The sequence below is a fragment of the Narcine bancroftii genome, chromosome 8, assembly GCF_036971445.1.
Source record: "Narcine bancroftii isolate sNarBan1 chromosome 8, sNarBan1.hap1, whole genome shotgun sequence".
Classification (NCBI taxonomy): domain Eukaryota; kingdom Metazoa; phylum Chordata; class Chondrichthyes; order Torpediniformes; family Narcinidae; genus Narcine; species Narcine bancroftii.
The window spans coordinates 39,483,475-39,501,979 of record NC_091476.1 but is presented as its reverse complement, the minus strand read 5'-3'; positions in this window follow the sequence as shown (position 1 = coordinate 39,501,979).

Sequence of the window (18,505 nt, the reverse complement as noted above, 5' to 3'; positions counted from 1 at the left end):
AGTGGAAAGAAAAAGTTTGAAAACCATTGCACTAAACCTTGTACCTGCCTAAATATTGATTAAACTGCAATTCTTCTCACCTCTCCCACTTCCTTGAATAGCCCATTCCACATATACACCAGCCTCCATGTGAAAAATAAGCCCCTCTGTCCCTTTAAAAATTTTCCCTTCTCACCTTAAATGTAAGCCCTATATTCCTCGACTCTCCTACCCTGGAGAAGAGACTGATTATTTACCTTATCTGTGTCCCTGATGGTTTGATAAACCTTAATAAGATTCTTACCCCTCAGCCTCCGATGCTCCAGGGAGAAAAGTTCCAACCAATCCAGCCTTTCCTTATAACTCAAGCCTGTCAGTGCTGGTAACATTCTCATCGGATTTAACAATTGTTTAATCTTACATAACACCACAGGGGATTAATACCATGATACTAAGCTCCTCAATTCAAAATTCAAGGTCAGAAACAATGTTGAGCAATTACCATTTGAAACCAGAGAAGTAAATTGTAGTTAATTATATAAATCAGGAATACTTAGAAGCTAGATTCAGTACAATGTCTGTATTTTTGCTTAAATGCACAACAGATTCATCAATGTCCTTTGAGAAATTAAATATGGTCTGCAAAATAATTTGCTTTCTCTCATAAGATCACACATTTTGGTAGCTCTCCCTTTCAGGGTGTGAGAAGGAAAGTCTATGAAGGTTTGGAAGGCAAAGGTAGATTTTTGAAAAGCAAGCTGAAAAGTTCTGAAGTAGATGGTGAATGTGGATTGAGGTTCCAGTTGATGAACCATGATCCCTTTGATTGGCAGGGTGCATAAGAACAGAAGAAGTAGGAGCAGGTGTAGACCATCTGGCCCGTTGAACTACCCCTGCCATTCAATGACACCATGGCTGATTTGATGATTAGCTCATCTCCACCTACCTGCCTTTTCCCCATATTCCTCAATTCCTCTACTTTGTAAAAATCTATCCAATCTTCTCTTAAATATATTTACTGAGGAACTGCTTCAATGGGCAGCAAATTGCTAAGATTCACCACTATCTGGGAAAAACAGTTCCTCCTCTTCTCCATCCTAAATCTACTACCCTAAATCTTGAGGCCATGCAAGAGTATCTATGCCTTTCAGGGAAGGTTTGAAGGGCCAAAGATCTTGGTATTAATTATGAAATTAAAAACAATGCTTGGTAATTTGAGTTGTAAAGCTTTGATGGAATTCCAGAATTAAGTTTAAATTAATTTTGCAAGAAGCTACTAATGCACCCAGCGAAAAAACCAGCTGATCTAAAGCAATTTATATTGGTAATAGACAACAGTGAAGATAAAAAAAAAGTGTCAGCTCCCCAGATCAGCCAAGGGCAGAAAAGTTTCAAATATATATTCCACCAGTTGAAGGGTGATTTTCATTTTCAATTTATTTTCAATTATGAGAACCTTTCTCCGAGCAAGTGTCTTCATCTCAAATGTAGCATGTTCAATATTCTTTAAGAAATTACTCATCAAGGAGGAGAGCAGTTTTCAAGGAAAATGCCGACCAATCTTTCTGTATGGTGAAGCATAAACTTGGACAATCTCCTTTAATGAGAAAATAATATGCAATCTTGTGAAAACCTAGGGCTCAAAAACATGCTTTCAAAAAAGGGAAAGGGCCCACATCTGTCAGGACATCAGAAATGGGAATTTAAGATGTTACTTTCTCTCCCTCGCCTGCTGAATGGCTCCAAATATTCTTTTGGTTTTAGTTTCAGATTTACAGCATCCCTCCTGAACTGAATCCATTATCTACTGTATTTTTAAGCATATAATGCGTGTGACATGCATTTTTTTTACAAGCCTGGTAACCCAATGCGCATTATTATGTGTGCGCGCAGTAGACAATAGATTCACGTTGAATGTAAAAGTGAACTTAATTGACCAGCCACTGGTTCTAAATTAAATTGATTTTTAAAATCATTTTAATTTAAAATAACCATATAATAACCATATGACCATAAAATAACAAGTAAAAAAAAATTGGACAATGTGTTAAAGTCAAAAAGACACATAACAACTAAAAATACACTAATTAACCTACAAACCATTGTAAATTCTTGGAAGGTTGGAGGAAACCAGAGCACCTGAAGGAAACCCACTCCGACACGGGGAGAATGTACAAACTCCTAACAGACAGCAACTGTAATAGCACTGCACTATCCACAACACTAGCCATGCCGCCCAAAGGAGTTCATTGTTCATTTTAGAAGGAGACACTGAGGGATCATACATCTGTCTGTCTCCTATCATCCGTAACCCCTTTGAATCCTTCAGAGTCGGATTGTTCAGTCTCTTCTTTAAAATACGTTAGGACAGGCTGCAACTGTTCTTCTGTTACTGTAGTCAATACTGAAGCATCACTGCTTTCAACATTAGTGGTGGAATCGTCTTTATCATTATATGCTATGTCGGCTGTTATGAATCCACTTCTTATAGTTTCTGGTGTTATCCCACGCTCTGGCAACCCATTCGCAAACTGCAGTGTAGGTTGCTCTTTTCAACCGTCCGGCTGGGGTGAATTCATGAGTGCTCTTCTGCATCCATTCCTCTGATCTGATGAATGTCTTGAATGGATGATGAACAGAAATATTGAGTAGCTGCAGTTTACATGTCAACCCACCTGGAATTACTGCAGTGTGGGTGCCAAATGAATTTATAGTCTTTAGTGTTGAATGTTCTTTGTGAGCTGCCATGGAATCAAATATGAGTAACGATTTCTTTGAAAGAAAAATACTGCCAGGTCTTGCCCGGTAACACCTTTCCACCCAACCTTTCTTGTTACAATGCACAATCACAGTATTTGGCATTTTTTTTTCTCACGGCAATGTTACTCTTTTAAGTATGATAATTGGCTTCAATTTAGTGCCACTTGCAGTACAGCCAAGGACTACGGTAAAGCACGACCTTACTTGTCCAGTCATGGTCACGGCCACAGTTTTTGTTCCAGAAGCAGCCGCAATTCTTGTGGTGGGGCTATCAAAGGCCATTGGGATTTCACCCATGTAAATGAAGTTCACAGGTGTGATTTTAAGTTTGCATTGGCAACAAAGCTGCAAAAATCAATGTTTTTTTTGTTCACAATCTTCTGGAAGTCAATGACCTACAGTTGTTCTAGTTCTTATCGACAATTTGTTTTGCTTCATAAACTGTGATATCCAGGGGAATATGCGTGTGTAACATGAGTGAAAATACTGTAAATGACTGATGGGTTTCTTTGGGATAATCTGTTCCTCCACCCAACTTGATTCTAATTCTCTTCAATTATCTTCTGATCAGAGATTCTTCCTCATAACTGAAACTGATGTCATCCCTCATTAATAGCATTAACCCCACCTCGTTTATTGTTTTTGCTGTCTTCACTGAGTGTCGGATGCAATGGAATATTTAAGATTCAGGATTCTTTTATTATCATGTAATAAAACAGAAAATATAATATTTTACATGAAATTCATTTAGTCTACCATAAGGCAGGCAAAGATTTGCCATCAGCAGAAATTGCCCAGTGCCCCTTACAGTCAGAGAAAGTAAAGCAAAAGTGAGTCCCTTCAGAGCATCCGAGTGTCCATGGATTGCTCTCCAGTGCCCCCGCAGCCTTTTCAGCCACACAGTCTTCAGTCTGATACCATCAGCAATCTGAGCTCCAGATCCAAACCTCTGACACAATCAGGAAGCCCTCAGCAACTTTGGCACACTGTCACACCTCGGTTCGGATATCAGATACCCTTTCAGCCAGTCTCCAGCAGTCTGTAGCCTGGTGCGAGTTCCTAGACCTCAGTCGCCAGCAGCCCACAGCTTCTGTGGGTTCCTTGCCTTGAGTCACTAATAGCCTGCTGCCTGTGTGTTCTTCAGCCATAGAGCCCCTCGCTGATCCACTGCTGTAGTCACCATCCAATAGGGTCATCTCCTTTTCTAATAGGGTGTAGTCTCCCTGTTTTCTGATGCCCTACACAAGTCCTCTGCAACCCCATGATGCTGCTGCCAAGTATGGGTGCCTATTGCCACCCTGGACCCAGACCCTGCAGTCACATGATTTTAAAATAAACCACTGTCAGCTCCTTTAACAGGCTGTTTAAAGCCTGTACGGAGCTGACGGTAGTTGGACTGCGTGGTTTCCATGTTGGGGTGTAGCACTATTTCTGCAATGAGAGTTAGATGATATCCATTTCTGGCAGTAGTTGGACAGTGTGGTTTCCATGTTTGGTTGTAGCACTATTTCTGCATTGAGAGTTAGATGATATCCATTTCTGGTGGGTTGTTGGGGTGTAGCACTATTTCTGCAATGAGAGTTAGATGATATCCATTTCTGGCGGGTAGTTGGACAGCGTGGTTTCCATGTTGGGGTGTAGCACTCTTTCTGCAATGAGAGTTAGATGATATCCATTTTTGGTGGTAGTTGGTCTGCGTGGTTTCCATGTTGGGATGTAGATCTATATATTTTGTCAGTTCAGTGTCTCCTGGTGCAGATACAGCAAAAATAATTAATTGCATTTTTATGATATAATTGTACTTCACAGAAATATTACGGATAGATGGTAGATCAATGGTAAGCCTCATTAAATGACATGGAAAGAGTGACATCGGATCAGTTGTTGACATCTGGAGCATAAAATGAACCTGCTGGAGGAATTCAATGGGTCAGGCTGCATTTATGGTGGGAAATGGAAGTCAATGTTTCAGGCCGTGTGTCTGAACCATCCATTGTTCATCTCCTTTCACAGCTGCCACCTGAATTGTTGAATATTCCAGCAACTTGCTAAATCTTCAGAAACTTACTTGATGAACTTTTGGGTTATTTAAATAATTATAAGGAGGGTCTTAAAGGAGAAAGAGATAGAAAGACAGAGGGAAGGAATTACAGGGTTGTGAGTGCATCCGACCAATGAACAGTTGCAATGTGTAGATTAGGTAATATCAGGGGTGATCAAAAGGTTGAAATTGAGGAATTTCAAGACTGAGGAGTGTTGACCAGAGATGAAGAATCCAAAACAAAATGATGACTTATTTTTCCATCTTGGCATATTGTGGTAATTTAATTTACACTATTGTTGGTTTGTCTTAAATGTGTGGCTGCAGCAAGTAAGAGTTACAGCACATTGTACTGAGGTATATAACAATAAACTCTCGTATCATTGTTAGTTCACCAGAATTGATGGAAATGCATCGGCTTGAAACAATGAATTGAAACTTGCTTCCTGTGATCCTGAATGATATAAGTTGTCTAGTTATATACCGAGTGAAACATGATTGGCTACAGATGCTGTCACTGTAGTAAGCATACTAAAATTTTGGAGGAACTCAACTGTCTATTCAGCATCTGAAGGAAACAAAGATATATTGCAAATATTTCGGGTCTGAGCACTTCTTCAAGGAAAAATCAGGAACAAACCTCACAGATTATAATTATACACAGATTCAAGTCCAGTGATGAATAACATTTGCCAGTCCAGAATAGCTGGTGTTTCTCAGTGCAATGTTGGGGAATCATGTCTCAGACACTGTCAGCTCAAAACCAGAATAAAATCCAAATTTCTTCTTATTCATTGGGGATTCTGACCCAGGAGTATTAGGGGCAAATGAATAGATAAGGTTTTAAGAATTGCTTTGGCTAAATTTTCTTAATTGTTCTCCGTTTAAATTTTTAAAACATTTAAGACCATACAACATAGGAGAGAAATAGTTCATTCAACTCATCAAGTCTGCTCTGCCATTTGATCATAAGCTGATCCATTTTCCCATAGCCCACAACCCAGCCTTCTCCCCATATCCTTTGATGCACTGACTAATCAAGAACTTATCAATCTCTCCCTTAAATACACAAAATGACTTGGCAAAAAACATCTAGATGTAGAAATGGCTAAAGAAATTTCTCTGCATCTCTGCTCTGAGATCCCGAAGTTGTGCCCTCTTGTCCTAGACTCTCCCACCATGGGAAACAACCTTAAAACATTTACTCTATCCATGTCTTTTAATATATAAAATGCTTCAATGAGATCCACCCCCCTCCCAACTCCAAAATTTCAAGAATACAGGTCAAGATCTGTCAAAAGCTTCTCATATGATAACCTTTTCATTCCCAGAATCATCCTTGTAAACTTCCTCTGAACTCTCTCCAATGTCAGAACATCCTTTCTTAAATGAGGAACCCAAAACTCCAAGCAAGATCTCACTGGTGCCTTATAAAGCACTTCAATGAATGATTTTTAAATATCTTTGAATGTCATAAAAATATGTTGACATAGTATTAGTGCTGGAGGGAATCAGTGGGTCAGGAAGCATAGCATCTATGGATAGAAGTGGTCAGTCAATGTTTTGGATTGTGATCTTTCATCGAGTGCAAAGTGGGAAGGAAGGAAAGCAACAGGAAGTGAGTTTGGTTCCCAAATCTTCTTCTAACCAAGTTGGTCAGGGGTGCTTTTGAGGGATGCTTTGGCAAGACATCCACACCAGTATGATTTCCATCTGCACCTGTCCCTAATGACTGGGGTACTGCGTGAACACAGAGGAACCATGGGCAGAGATTTTGGATATTGGGTGAAGCCTGCTCACTCTGGTTCTCCCTTCATAATTGCTGCTTGATCTGATGAGTATTTCCGATATTTTAAGCTTCAAAATTATTAGAACGTTGAACAGTTCAGTGCCTTAGGCCGCCACATCCATGTCAACCATGATGCTAATCTAACTAATCCCATCTGCCTATTGCTTAACTCTGGTACAAACACAAAAATGCTGGAGGATCTCAACAGGTACACAGGGCTCAGGCTCAAAATGTTGGTTATATTTCTTAACCTCCGATGGATGCTATGTGACCTGCTGAGTTCTCCAGTATTTTTGTGTTTTTGCTACAATCACAGTGTTGGCGGACTTCTCTGTTTCACTCTATGGTTTAACTCTGTACTTTTTCCACAGCAGTTGTTTTAGTCTGTTGAGTGTTTCGAGAATCATGGAATGACTGCTCATTTGCCTGCGGGAGAAGATACACTAAGGAGGACCCATAATCTTCAGCTTTATTCTGTGTTGTGGGGCAATAGTGTATGCTGTACCTGTTTAATGGGTACCCACAGGCAAAATCACCTTTCACAAGCTCTCAGTTAAACAAAAAGATTAAAAGTAATAAATAATAACATAGTTGATGCTGGAAATATAAAACAACAGAAAAGACCCAGCAGGTCAGCCTGCATCTGTTGAAAGAGAAACAGAGTTAGTGAAGTGTTCCCTGTAGATAATGCTCCACTATCATTTTCAACTTCTGTAAGTCTTGTAATTCCCAATTTGTTTGTACACAATGATAAACAACAATAATGGGCCATTTCAGAACACAGTGCAAATCACAAAACCCATTTTATTCCTGTACAAAGTGTAAAGAGTCTTCCTTCATTCAAAACCAGGGAAATTAATCTTGTTTTGATCCTGTTGCAGTCCTTTATCTTGCTCGTCCCAATGTGATAAATAGTGTTTATCTCTTTTTTTCTTGGATCAGCCGTGACCAACCTTTCATCTGAGCATTGATTGCATACATTGACAGTTATGCTCATCTTTTCAAATTGTTTGTTCAGTTTGCATTTTATTGGCATGCCAGCTCTACTGTAGGATTATCGGGGGATTAGTTACTTCAGTTCTATTAACTTGCCTTGTCGGCATTGCAAGTTGTGAAGCTCATTTTCACTAAATGATTTTCTTAGGCTTTTTTTTTCTGTATTGATCAGAGACCCAATTGATATTTTTTACACTCCTTGACCTGTCCTCACTGCTGCCATCAGGAATGAGGTATTGGTGCCACGAGACCTGAATCACCTGGTTCAGAAACCATTGCTACCCCTCCACTATCAGACTCCTCGACAACAAACTCAATCAGAGACTCATTTGAGGACTCTTACTTTGTACATTATTTCCTATTGAATATTTATTTCCTATATTGCACAGTCAGTTTGTTTGCATTTCTCTCTTTGCTTGTGTTTCCCTCTTTTGTGTTGACATCTTTTCTTAAGTAGTTTTTTTTTGACTAGTAGAAATTCTGCCTGTTAGGCAAGAAAATAATCTCAGTGTTGTATGTGATCTCATGTATGTACTCTGACAATAAATCTGAACTTTGAGGATGAGTGTGGAACGAATATATAAATTCACCATTTACTGAGTTCTAACCATTTTTATTGCTAAACACAGATGCCAAAGGTGAATGATATATTAATTTTATCCAATAGATTAATTTTGGACTAATATTAAATTTCTCAAGTGTATTAAATAAATATTCTCATTCAATTCTGTCAAATGCCTTCTCAGCATCAAGTGAGGTAATACACTATGGAGTTTTAGATGAAGGCGAATATACAATATTTATTAACCTCCTAATATTGAAATGCAAATAACAATTCTTGACGAATCCAGTCTCACCTTTAGAAATTATATGTGTAAGGACATTTTCCAATCTAGTTGCCAATATTTTAGAAAAAAAATTAGATTCCACATTCAATAAAGAATTAGGTCTATATGATGCACATTTAGTGGGGTCTTTACCTTTCTTAGGGATTTAAGATTAGATGCTTCATAAAAAGATTATAGTAATTCACCTACAAACAGGGCATCCTTAAAGGTTTTACATAGCCAAGAAGAAAATAGATTGGAAAAAGATTTGCAAAATGTCTACTCAATACCCCCGAGCGTAAAGCCCAGGACATCACAGGTAAAACCTTCCTCACCACTGAGAACATTTTTTGGGAACGCTGCCATCATAAAGTAGCAGCAATCATCAAGGATCCCACCACCCAGCACTCACCCTGTTCTTGCTAATATCATCAGGAAAAAAGTATCGGTGCCACAAGACTCGCCCCACTGAGTTCAGGAACAGCTGCTCCCCCTCCACCATCAGACTCCTCAACGACAAACTCAATCAGGGACTCATTTAAAGACTCTTACATTAGCACTTTATTGATTGTTTATTCTAAAAAAATTCTTTCTGTATTGCATAGTCAGTTGTCTACATTTTTTTATTTGTTTACATGTGTACATTCTGCTCAGTTGTTTTTGCACTATCATTAAGTGGAAATTCTGCCATACCTCCGGGATAAATGAATCTCAGGGTTGTATGTGATGTCAAGTATGTACTCTAACAATAAATCCGAAATCAGAAAGGATCCTCCAAGATTGTGACTCCCAGAAATTTAAATTTGGTCACCCTCTCCACCAATATTTTCACCTTGACATGAAAATATAATTTAACGAAGAGAGAAAGTTGGAGAAAACACATTGTTATTCATTTAAAATGAACAGCATTATGCTGATAAACCATCTTGTGGCCATATTGTTTAACACCTTATCGAGAGTCAATGTGAATCTAATATAAATTAAATTGTTTAGATGTACAGCACAGACACAGACACTTCCAGCCCATGAGCCCATGAGCCCATACAAACTCTCGACAGAAATCTTCCTCAAACCCATCAACTCCCACAGCTACTTCAACTACACCTCTTCCCACCCTGTCCGCTATAAAGATTCCATTCCATTTTCTCAATTCCTCCGTCTCCATCACATTTACACCCAAGTCAAGGACTTTCATTCCAGAACATGCGTCATAGAAATAGTCTCCTTCTTCAAACAATGTGACTTTCCCTTTACCACCATCAACTCGCCTGCATATCCTCCATTACCCACACATCCACCCTGGCCCCCTCCACCCCTATGTGTAACAAGGACAGGATTCCTCTTGTCCTCACCTACGATCCAACACATCTTCCTCCAGCCTCCACATCCAACACATCTTCCTTTGCCATTTCTCCACCTACAATATGATCCCACGACGAGATATATTCCCCTCATTCCCCCATCTCTGCCTTCCGCAGGAACTGCTCCCTTCATGACTCCTTAGTCATCTCCTCCCTCCTCACTAATCATCCCCTTGGTGCCAACTCCAGTAACAGCAGGAGGTGCTCCACTTCAGATTCAGATTTATTATTAGAGTACATACATGACAACCCTGAGATTCTTTTTTCCCTGCAGACACAACAGAATTATCACTAATTGGTCGTGTAAAAAAAAGTAACAGCGTAAACATGTCAACAATGAAAGAACAGATAACAAATGTGAATAGACTGGGTGTGCAGTACAGTGAGAGCAAAAAGTGCAATAAAGTGCACAAGTAAGAGTCTGTAAATTAACCTCTAAATGAATTTGTCATTGAGGAGTTTGATGGAGGAGGGGGTATTCAGCTATTCCTGAACCTGGTGATGTGAGTCCTATACCTCTTTCCTGATGGCAGTAGTAAAACAAGAGCACCTGCTGGGTGGTGAGGAGTCTTGATGATCACTGCTGCTTTCCGACGCCAGCGTTCCCTGTAGATGTACTCAAAAGTGGGGAGGGTTTTGTCTGTGATGTTCTGGCTGTATCCATTATGTTTTGGAGGGTTTTATGCTCAGGGGTATTGGTGTCCCCATACCAGACTGTGATGCAGCCACCCAGCACACATTCCATCCACACCTCTGAAGAAATTTGCAAGAGTTTCTGCTGTCATACCAAACCTCCGCAAACTCCTGAGGAAATAGAGTTGCTAACATGCTTTCTTCACGATGCCATTGGTGTGTTAGGCACAGGAAAGATCCTCTGAGATTGTGACTCCCAAGGACTTAAATTTGCTCACTCTCTCCACCTCTGATCCCCCAATGATCACTGGCTTGTAAACCTCTGGCTTTCCTTTCCTGAAGTCAACAATCAGCTCCTTAGTTTTGGTGACATTAAGTGCAAGATTCTTGTTGGTGCACAATTCAGCCAATGGTGTAGCAGTTGGAGCCCCAACGATTGGGATTGGGGTTCGAATCCCACATTGGCTTTAAGGAGTTTGGCCGTTCTCCTTGTGTCTGCATGGGTTTTCCCCAGTGTCTTCAGTTTCATCCCACCCTTCAAAACATATCAGGGTTGTAGTTTAATTGGGTGTAAATTGGGCGGCATGAGCTCATGGGCCAAAATGGCCTGTTACAATGCTGTATGTCTAAACGAACAAAAAATAAGGTTTTCAATCTCCATCTTGTATGTTGACTCATCCCCTTCCTTTATACAACCCACTACCATGGATATCAACTTCTCTGGCTTTCATTAACCCCCCACCCCCCTTCACTTCTTTCCCCATTACCTCCCCCCCAGTTCTGCTTCTCCTTCCCTGCCTCATTTCGCATAGGCATGATAAATTTTCACCACTTCCCTTATCATATCCAATTAACAGCTTCTTTTTTTGTTTGGATTCCTTCCCCCAGCCGGCATTGTCTGAATTTGAGATTTTTTTGGTGATTTCTTGCTCCTGGCTCATTCTGCTTATTCTTTTAAGAAGGGCTCAAGCCCGAAATGTCATCTTTCTGGACACTAAAAGAGAAGTTGTGTTCATCCAGCATTTCAGTATGTTTTTAAGAAGAAGCTATTTCCCAGCCTGGCTGTCCTGATTTTGATGTCCTGCAGCTCCTTCCTGATGGGGGTGGGTCAAAGATTCTGTGTGATGGGTGGTAGGGACGCTCAATAATTCTTTAAGTCCAATTTAAGATATGCTCCTGGGGAATGTTTTCAATAGAGGAAAGGAAGTCCATTTTAATGATCATCTGATGCTTTGCAGCTACCACACCACGCAATGATACAGCCAGGCAGGACACTCTCTATTGTGCTTCTATACAATGTTATCAAGATGAGACCCAGTTACCTTGCCTTCCTGGGGAAGTGTTGGGAATGTTTGCACCATGTCAAAGCCAAAGCAAGTTCTGAGAGAAGGTTCCAAAGCGCAAAAGTTCTTATTCTGTCACTGGACACTAAGTTGGGGAAATGTAACCAACACATGGAGCACCTGTGCCCCATAACCAGTTGGAATTAATCTTGAGAACTAATAGCAGTTGTCTGCAGAAGAAAGGACACAGCAAAGCCCTATAAATTTTAAACTAATTCTGGTTACATTGAGCACTCCATGTTATCTTTCAGCCTCTTGAAATCCAATGGTGAATGACACTTAACATAAATAGATTCTAAAGTTAAGTATTACCCTGGCCAATTGAACTGCTGGTGAATGGTTTTGTTCTGTTTTCAGTTCTTGTGTCAGGTATTGTCAGCCTGAATGCTATAGGCGAAATTATCTTTGTCAAGAATCTCATGCTTTCTTTACAGATTTAAGATATCTCCTTTATTTATTGGTCCTTGATAGTGAAGCAATTTTCTGGCAATATTTAACTGATTCTTGTCCTGTCATTCCTGATTGCTACTTTTGCCATTCCAAGTGATGTCTGATAAAATGCTTCTGCAAATGCCAACTGTTGCCAGAGGCCAAAGATTTTCTTATTCTCGGATCAATTTTAGGATTCCCACGGGCAGGGAGAATGCTGAATGACCAAAGGAACTACTCATACTAACCATCCAAGATGCTCATATTTTCAAAACATATTTATTCATTTATTTATATATATGCATACTTGCCTGCATGTTTATTATTTGTCTGTGTGCATGTTGTGTCTGATTGTATGTCTTCGTGTTTTGCACCGAGGATTGCAAAATGCTGTTTTTTTGGGTTGTACTTGTACAATCAGATGACAATAAACTTGACTGATCTCTCTAAATTTTACCTTCATCTGTGGTACAGATGGTCTCAATTTTAAAGTTCCTTTCATTGGTTAAAATGAACTTGCCATTTTCATTGATGTTTGTCAGGGACAATGAGAACATTTTGAAAATGCCATCATGGAGAAAAGCAGAGGGTCACTGTGAATTGATAGATAGTCTGAACTCTGTAAGTTCAAGGTCAACTGCAGGGATCTGAACACCAAAAATCAGACTGACCTTCCAATAACATACTGACAGAATGCATCACTCTGATGGTGTCTTGTGAACGAGCCATCAATTCCCCTGGAACTATGATGGAGTACAGGAAGGTAAGCTTAACTGTGGGACTCAAAGGCACATCATATCTTTTTCATTCAATTTACCCATCTTCCCTGTGTTCTAGGGCACACATGTCAAACTCTGGCCCGCGGGCCAAATTTGGCCCGCAAGATCATTTCAAAAATGTATTCGAGGTGGCCCGCCCTGCAGCAAGAGCTGATGCTGTTTTTTGGTAATGTCACCCCCACCATCCTCCCCCTTCATTGCACATCCTTCCCCATTGTAACACGAGAAATTGTAACACGAGAAGTCTGTTGATGTCATCAGCCAGCAAGCCAGTTGGAAGGCTCCCCGCTCAACCAGTCACTTCTCCCACCTGTCGAGCGGTGCGGCAGATTGGTGAGCGCCTGTGATTTCCTGTCGGCGCGACGGGCATGGCAGGCTGCGCACGGTCCCCGGGCAGTGCGAGCCCCGCGTGACTGGCACCAGACGGCCCTTCCACAGTGCGAGCACACTTCTCCCGGTCGCCACGGCATTCAGCGCTTGCACCCGCGCGGACCCCAGGGACGGCTGGTTCGGCCCTGCACGTGAAGAGAGAGATGGTGGCTGTCCGCAAAGGCTGATCGGCAGCGCGCTGGGCCTGAGTGGGTGGGTAAGCAGGGGTGGGCAGACGGTGTAGGTGAGGAGTAATGGGCAGGGGAAGTTATGGTGGTGCGAGGGGCAGTTAGAGGGAGGGATGAGTAGAAGGAGGAGTGGATAGGGAAGAGGTAAAAGGGGAGGGGCAGGGCGAGTAGGGGAGGGGTGATTAGAGGGTGAGAGACGGGTAGAGGGAGGAACATGTTGAGGGGAGAGGCAGTAGAGGGGCGTGTATAGGATGGGGTGGGTAGAGGCAGAGCGAGTGGAGTGAGGGGTGAGTAGAGGTTGAGTAAAGGACTGGTCAGGTAGAGGGATGGTGGGTCGAGGGTGAATAGAGGCCTAGAGCCTGAGGAGTGAGCAAGAAATGCTGAGTCCTGATGCAGGCCAAAATGGACACAGCCTGTGAATGCTGACTACATCTCCACAGGGACCAAATAGGTTTCCCTCAGGTCAAGCAAAGGGTGAACTTGAGCTACCTACTCCTGACCTGTAACATTATCCTCCTAAAGTTATATCCTAAAGTTTAACATTACATATGTTGAAAGAAGAGAAAACATGCAGATGTTGTTGAAAATTTTCAATAAGTATTTAGTTCGGCCCTCGACTTAGTCAAAGTTTTTAATTTTGGCCCTCCGTGAATTTGAGTTTGACACCCCTGTTCTAGGGTTTCTGGGGACAAGGAATGATGTGTGAGGGACTCCAGAGTCCATTCAGACCAGGATTACAGAACTTCGACAGCTGGCTGTGACGTACTGTGCAAATGCAATTTAATGAAGGACAAACATTCCCTGTTGATTCACTGACATTTGGAAGCATTCTTCAGGACAAGTCTGGTAGATTTAAAACAGATTCAAACCATTTTCCCCAATAGCTTAATGTTGTGTTTGCACTCTATGTAAACTTCCTCTCACCAACTAACTTACCTTTTCTAAAAAAAAATTAAAATGATCTTTCCATTCTTTTTTATCCCGTGGATTTAAAGTTGCAGAGATAAGAAGCTGGAGGTGGACTTAATCTTATTTCATTAATCCCTTGAGAGAATATGAAAACAAAACACCTTCTTTCCTATCACCTCTGGACCCCCTCCCCCAGCTTCTTTCCCTCTTTAGAGATATAATATCACCCCCTTCTCTGTTGTCCCAATAAAGGGGCTCAACCTGAAACGATGACTGATTATTCCTATCCACAGATGCTGACCTGATCTGCTGAGTTCCTCCAGCAATTCTTTGTCTGTTCAAGATTTCAGCATCCATACAGATTTTGCTTTTCTCTGTTGCCCATATCGTGCTGGAATCAGATTTTTTTTTTGCTTGAAATACTGATTTACTGGAACTATGACCCTATTTGGAATAGATTCCCAATACTGTAATCCACAGAGGCTGGTGGAGAAGCTGTCCTCACTGGGTCTCAACACCCCTCTCTCTATTCTGGAATCTGTATATCCTAATGGAAAGACCATGCCAGCAGCAGAACGTCAAGCACCATCACGCTGTGCACCAACATACCTCAGGGCTGTGTGCTCAGCCTGCTCCTGTTCATGCTACTGACCTACAACTGCTTCAACAGATCCAACTCCAACAGTCTCATCAAGTTTGCAGGTGACATAACAGTAGTTATGTATTTAAATTCTTGATTTAGCTTCGCGGGCCTAATTGGATCGGGCTGCTGCTGCTCGGAGGGCAACAGAGTCGGCGTTTCCCAAGGCGACCATTGGAGGAGGGGCGAGGAGAGACTGCTAGAGCAGTAAGTAAATTGCCTGAGGGCCAATAAAACAAAAGGTGTGAAAGGTGGGGGAGCGGCCAGCGAGGAGCGGCTCAGTGAGTGAGTGGGGCAGTGAAGGAGTGGAGACTCAAGACTTTGGCTCGAGAGACTTAGGTGCAGAGAGGCTGAGGCACAGGTAAAGGGGTAAGTCTTTTTTTCTTTTTTCATTTAACTCAATCGTAGGCGGTCATTTTAGACATGGCAGGTGAGTTCAGTCCTGTGCCATGCTCCTCTTGTGCTATGTGGGAACTCAGGGTGACTCACAGTGTCCCTGGGAACTACATGTGCAGGAAGTGTGTTCAGCTGCAGCTCCTGATTGACCGCATGATGGGACTGGAGCTGCGCATGGACTCGCTCTGGAGCATCGGGATGCTGAGGATTTGGTGGATAGCACCTTTAGCGAGTTTCTCACACCACAGTTTCATAGAGTTGAGGGAGATAGGGACTGGATGACCAAAGGTAAGAGTAAGAACAGGAAGGTAGTGCAGGAGTCTCCTGTGGTCATCTCCCTGAAAAACAGATATTCCACTTTGGATGTCGTTGGGGGAGATGGCCCATCAGGAGAAGGCAGCAGTAGCCAGGGTCAGGGCACTGTGAGTGGCTCTGCTGTGCAAGAGGGCTGGAAAAAGAGTGGTAAGACAATAGTCATAGGGGATTCAATTGTAAGGGGAACAGACAAGAGCTTCTGTGGCCGTAAATGGGACTCACAGAGCGGCTGCAGGGCATTCTGGATGGGAATGACAGCCAACTGTCATGGTCCATGTTGGTACCATCAACATAGAAAAAAAGAGGGATGAGGTTCTACAAGCAGAATTCAGGGAGCTTGGAAGAAAGTTAAGGAGTAGGACCTCTAGGGTAATAATCTCTCGATTATTGCCAGTGCCATGAGCTAGTCAGAGTAGGAATTGCAGGATAGATAGAATGAATATGTGGCTTGAACAGTGGTGTAGGAGGGAAGGGGTCAGATTCTTGGGGCATGGAATCGGTTCTGGGGCAGATGGGATCAGTTCAAACAGGACGGTCTCCATCTGGGCAGGGCTGGGATCAATGCCCTCGGGAGAGTGTTTGGTAGTGCTGTTGGGGAAGGTTTAAACTAATGTGGCAGGGGGATAGGATCAGGAGTAGAGAGATGGAGGGGTTTAGCATGAGGGAAGAAGTCAGAGATAGGAGGGTGAAAAGCAAAAGAGGCAGGGAGGTAACCTCAGGGCAAAAATGTAAAAGGGCCATTTTACAGCATTATGGTGATAAGGTTAAGGCTCTGGTAAAAAAAAGCTTGAAGGCCTTGTGTCTTAATGCAAGGAGTATTCGTAATAAGTTGGATGATTTGAATGTGCAGATAACTGTAAATGACTATGATATAGTTGGGATCACAGAGTCGTGGCTTCAAGGGGACCAAGGCTGGGAGCTTAACATTCATGGATTTTCAATATTCAGGAGGGACAGACAGAAAGGAAAAGGAGGTGGGGTTGCATTGTTGGTTAGAGAGGAGTTAAAAGCAATAGAAAGGAAGGATGTTAGCTTGAATAATGTGGAATCAACGTGGGTAGAGCTGCAAAATGCAAGGGGGCAGAAGACATTAGTGGGAGTTGATTATAGACCACCTAACAGTAGTAGAGAGATTGTGGATGGCATTAAACAGGAAATTGGAAATGTGTGCAACAAAGGCAAGGCAGTTATAATGGGTGACTTTAATCTCCATATAGACTGGATGAATCAAAATGGTAAGGGTACTGATGAGGACGATTTCTTAGAAGGTATATAGGATAATTTTCTAACCCAGTTTGTTGAAGAACCAACAAGGGAACAGGCCATTCTAGACTGGGTTCTGAGTAATGAGGAAGCGTTAGTTAACAATCTTGCTGTGCGAAGCCCTTTGGGCAAGAGTGACCACAATATGGTAGAATTTTACATTAGGATGGAAAGTGACAGGGTTAATTCTGTAACTCAGGTTCTGAACTTAAAGAAGGGTGACTTTGAGGGTATGAGACATGAATTGATTAAGTTAGATTGGCAAATGTTACTTAAAGGATTAACTGTAGAAAGACAATGGCAAGCATTTAAGGATCACCTGGATGAAATACAGCATTTGTTCATCCAGGTTTGAAAAAAGAATAACTCAAGGAGGGTAGTACATCCTTGGATAACAAGGGAAATCAGGGAGAGTATCAAGTGTAAAGAGGAATTTCATACACTAGCCAGGAAATACAAAATACCAGAGGATTGGGAGAAATTCAGAGTTCCACAGAGGAAGACAAAGGGATTAATCAGGAAAGACAAAAGAAATTATGAGAGAAAGTTGGCAGGGAACATAAAAAAATGACTGCAAAAGTTTTTATAGATATGTAAAGAGAAAGATACTAGTAAAGACAAATGTGGGTCCCTTGCAGTCAGAAACAGGTGAATTGGTCATGGGGAACAAGGAAATGGCAGACCAATTAAATAACTACTTTAGTTCAGTCTTCACTAGGGAAAATATGAATAATCTTCAGGAAATAATAGGGGAGCATGGGGCTAATGTGACAGAAGGACTGGGGAAAATAAGTGTAAGCTATGAGGTTGTGTTGGTTAAATTGAAAGGATTCAAGGCAGACAAGTCCCCATATAGCCTAAGTAGACGAGCCCTCTGGGCTGTCCTGTCTAAGCATAGCTGTGTTATCTTTCCTGACTAGCAATGCCACTCCTCCCCCTTACATCCCTTCACTTCTATCATGTCTGAAACAATGGAACCCTGGTACTAATCAGTTTCTTCCAATGGGGAATGAGAATGGTGAATGACTAAAGGAGCTGTAAACAGTAACCATCTCATAGTTCTGAAACAATATTTATTTATTTATACATATGAACTCTTGTCCTGCTTATGTGTTCTTTGTAGTTGTCTTAGGTTTGGTTGTGCGTCTGCATGTTTTGTACTGAGGACTGGAGAACACTGTTTTGTTGGGCTGTAGTGAAATCAGATTATAATAATTGACTTGTCTTGACTTGTCTTTTACATGATTAAGAATTGCATTCATACTCTATCTTCCACACCTTCATGTTATTCACACCTAACAGAATACTTATGAAGTACAACCATTAAAAGGTAGGGATCATGGTTGTACATAGCCTTCTGCCCAAACAGCAGTGTGATAAAGACCAGGTGTTGTACACTGTTATAGGAGGAATGAATGAGCAATGAACATTGATCAGCTCAGTTGGGAGAAAAGCCTGGCCTCTTCTTCAAATTATCATCATGGGGTC